Genomic DNA, 4569 nt, shown 5'->3' on the forward strand with positions numbered 1-4569 from the left:
GTTGCGTTTTTCCATCTTCGCCAGGCCCGGCGGCTGGCCCCCTTCCTCTCCCAGGCGGATCTTGCCACAGTGATCCATGCAACGGTCCCCTCGGGAGTAGACTATTGCAACTCCCTTCTACGCCCAGGCCTTACCCTTTGCCAGGCTGATTCGGAAATTGAAACTGGTCCAGCACGCTGCGGCTTCAAGTTTGCTACCCCGGGAGGTGCCTCCAGAAGGATCACAGCATCATCACTGCGTGTTGCACCTGTCTGCACTGGCTCCCGGTTGAATCTCCGAATGCGTCTTCAAGGCATTGGTGATTAACCTTTAAGGCCTTACGCGGTCTGGGGACCTTCGTCACCTCAGGAGGACCGCTTTGGCCCCATATGTCCCGACGCCGGTCTCTGGGCGTTCGGCAGAGGCCAATTTGCTGGAGGTCCCTCGCCCCTCTCTATGATGCGGCTGGCCTCCCACTAGGCTACAGGGGCTTTTACGGCCCTGGCCCCTGCCTGGTGGAATGCTCTTTTCCGGCCAGCTAATAAGTCCGGCACCCCTGGGCGGGATTCTAAACGTAATTCTACGTGAGGGCCTGTAAGACTGAGTTATTCCGCCGGGCTTTTGGGGAGGCCGGCTGCTGATAGGTGCCCGTTAACAACTGAAATCCGCTGTTCCCCTCTCAGAATTAGAGGAGTCAAAGGTTGAACGCCGTCTGTTTTAAATATTTATGAACTTGGAGCGCTGCATTTTAACTGGTATAAATTTTAGCATTTTATTCTGTTTAGCCACTTATATGTATTTTATGTTGTAAACCGCCCTGAGCCCTTTGGGGGAGGGCGGTATAAAAGTGGAATAAATAATAATAATAATAATAATAATAATAATAATAATAATAATAATAATAATAATAATAATAATAATAATAATAATATATTGTCCATGCCCCAGGGTGGGGAACCAATCATTAAGTGTTTGGGTGGAACTTGCTATGCAAAGGTGTGGTTGGGTGCATTGTATGGAGATCCTTTATTTGTAATTCCACTCTTACTGAACAGTTCTGATGTTCTGTTTAATGAAACATTAGCAAACTTTTTGTTAGAGTTAATGTCTAAATAATATTCTCTGTCGCTTTTTTGATGTATCAAGATATTAATATTTGCTGCTGGTTTTGTATACTTCTCTTTTTCTTTTCATATATTATGCCAATAAAGGCTTGCTTGCTTATCTGGAATAAACTTTGCTGCATTTTTGGTGCTGAAGAGATACCAAATGGTAATTCTTTGCATCTGTACTTGGCAAGTGAAGCCTTGAATGTACACAGCAGCACACTTATCATCCAGCTACATTTCTTTCTATTTTGCATCTTGCTCAGAGTCTCCCTTTTCCCTCTGTTCTTAACTGTGTTGCCTTCCCCACCCCCCTCCTCCTCCCATCTTATTTTGCCCTGGCTTCTCCTTTATTATGTTCCATTGACTGGCTTCTGTTTTCTTATGACATCCAGTTCAAGTTACTACTTTTAACTTTAAACATACTCATTATTTGCCTTTTTATCCTTTTCCTTTTATTTGCTTTCTTATCATCTTTGTTCTGCCAAGGCTTTTCCTTGGCTGGATCTTCAGGTTACTTCTATCTCACGCCCCGTCCTTTCTCTCTTGGTGCCCCTTTCTTAGTATTTCATTGCCTTCTCATATCCACATTTTCCCTTTCTGGCAAGTCTTTAAATAGCTCCTGAAAAATCTATCTACTGTTTTGTGATTCTGAGGTCTAGTCTATCCCTCTTAAAACCTTTCTCTTTTCCTTGCAGCCTTGTGTTTCTTTAGAGTACAAGCTTACAGAAAAGCAGGGTTTTTAAAATTACTATTCATCTTATTTTGTAAGATGCTTATTTTCTCAGAATCTTTAGTGCATTTAAAAACTGTAAATTCTACTCAGGCTCAGTTTGTGTACAGTAGGCAGCTGAAAATACACTTTAAACTTTTTTGTTCAAACTTTGTGGAATGCTGCTGTGAAGGCAGAAGATCATGAGGAGAAAAATCTCCCACCTCCCAATACACAAAGGCAAAAAATGTTCCCTAATTTCCTCAAGATCTTTCCTTTGCTGCTACTAATCTTTTCCATATAAAACCTTTTTTGGTTTCTCTTCAGTTGTCCTACCTTGTTGCTCTTTAAAATAAGTGTTTAACTGAAACAATTTGGGGATCTGAGGTGAACCCCCCCCACACACACATTGTTTTGCCTCAGATATCCATGCACGAAGCTTTTAAAAATTGTAGGGGTGAGCCAGCGAACCCAGCAGAGCTTCAGACAGAGCACAGGAATGCCTACGCCATCTGTTGCCTTCTGGGTGCACACGTTCACCTGTCACAAGACCCCCATGACTCACGGGTCACAAGATGTCCTGGACAAAGGGACAAAAGGTGCATACCCCCAGGTATGGATTAGGCCCAGACAAGAACATTTCCTCCCGCACGTACGCAGCCCCTATGATTCATGTATTGTGCAACATTTTCCCACTCTCCTGCCTTCCCAAAAACCCTAATAAAAGGTGCCAGGGACCGCCAGCTCTGCAGAGTAGCCAGATCCACGGATCATGCTATATCGCCACTGGCTTCTCTCCACCGGATGATATCGCTGCGTCTCGCCTATTCCTTGCGTCGCCCGTAACGACTTCAAAAAATTTAACAAATAATTTGCAGATTAAAAACTTGAGAAGATTTGGAACTGAGGGAATATTGTCACAAAAAGAAAAGTTTTTATTTACAGATATTAAGTTATTTTCAAAGTCCAGCACAGATGGTAATTGGCTTTTTGAAAAGATGACAGCTTTTAAAACATGATAGACTTCCAAGATGTTTCACATTATTATATACAAGCTAGTACCCAGTGATTCATGTGGTACCTCTGATGCCTACAAACCATATGGAAAGGAGTGTTTCCCTCAACTCACATTCCCTTTGGACTTCTTAAACTTTAGACTTCTTAAATCTCACACACATTTGAGGTTCCAAAGAACTGGGAATGGGAATTATTTTCCCACATGCCGTGTGATTTCCCATTTTGATAAGAGAATGGTCTCTCTCTGACACAATCTCTTTCCCTGTCAGTTCCCTTACTTCTTCCCAATCTGACCAGAAGACAGAACTAGTTCTGCTCTAAGAACATGAGCTAGGAATTCCTCTGTCCCTAGAAGTAAATTCCCTTCCTGGCTAAGTAGTGTCCTCTTCTTGCCAACACCATAGGTCTTTCACAGACACTAAACATGTCGGTTCTCTCTGGAAATCTCCTTCAGACCTTGTCAGAAACTTGCTCCTCCACTCCACTCTACCCATTCCCAGCCTGTTGCTCACACAATCAGGCGCTGCTCTTTGCCTGCTCCTTAGGTCCATCACAGCTGCCTTCTCTCTTGTATGAAAGACTACAACTACTGGATTCAACCCATTCTGTAGCATGCAGGGGTGTACCTAGGCTAATGTACTTTGTTAACATTATGAAGAAACAAGAGTCACTGGAAAGACAATATGAAAAGCTGAAGGCAGCAAAAAAAGAGAGAAAAACACAACATCAGATGGATTGACTTTATAAAGGAAACCACAGCACTTAGTTTGCAAGATCTGAACAAGGCTGTTAAGGATGGGATGTTTGGGGATCACTGATAGGGTTGCCTGCCATAAACCAGAAGTGACTTGATGACTAACATACAAACCTGAAACATGTCGACTCAAATTCTCACTCTGCTGTGAAATTTTCTATGTAATCTAGTCCCACACTGTGTCTCATTTACTTTGTGAGGATGCAATGGGTAGGCAAAATCTTGCCTGCTCCTCTGAGCTCTTTAGTGGAACAAAGAGTGGGTTTAAAATGATAATAAATAACAACAGAATTATTTAGAAAAGTAGTTTTATTTTGATCAAATGATTTATACGTCCAATTAAGCGGATTACAGCATGCTGAAGAACGTGACTCCCTAGCTTGAGTTTGATTGCCATTCAAGCCTGTATTTACTCATTTCAAAGCAGGTCCGAAAGTGACCGCAACAAAATACAAATGAAATCTAGTGGTACTAACACACATTTATTCCAGCATAAACGTCCGTAAATCAGCCCTTCCTCGATCAAATAGGTTTTAAGGTCCAAGGTGTTTATTTTGCAGTTACAGACGAACGCTGCTACCAGACTGGATTGGCAATGGCACCTTCGCTATTAAATGCTCTCAGAACACCGCTTCGCTTACTAATTTCACTTCTTCACACATTATTCGGCATACAGGTGGCAAAACAACGCCTTCCGTTGGCAAGAAAATAAAGGCATTTCGGGGTAACTCATTTGGCTAACGTTGTCTGTGTGTGAACCACACAAGAGACCCACCACAACACAGAGATAAATCTAGCCCAATTCACCTCCGGGTCCTTTAAACCTACAACCTGCACCGGTGGGAATCCAGAGGCGCATTGTGCTTCAGTCCCGTCCCTCAATTCCCCTCTCCGCATAACAGCTTAAACTGGGAGTTCCAGCATGAAACCGGAAGTTTGGAATGCCGCCCTAAAGGATTCATCTGTCTCTATGCTCGGCAAACGTCACTCTAGGAGTGAAT

The sequence above is a fragment of the Sphaerodactylus townsendi genome, linkage group LG03 (genome assembly GCF_021028975.2).
Source record: "Sphaerodactylus townsendi isolate TG3544 linkage group LG03, MPM_Stown_v2.3, whole genome shotgun sequence".
NCBI classification, from domain to species: Eukaryota; Metazoa; Chordata; class Lepidosauria; order Squamata; family Sphaerodactylidae; genus Sphaerodactylus; species Sphaerodactylus townsendi.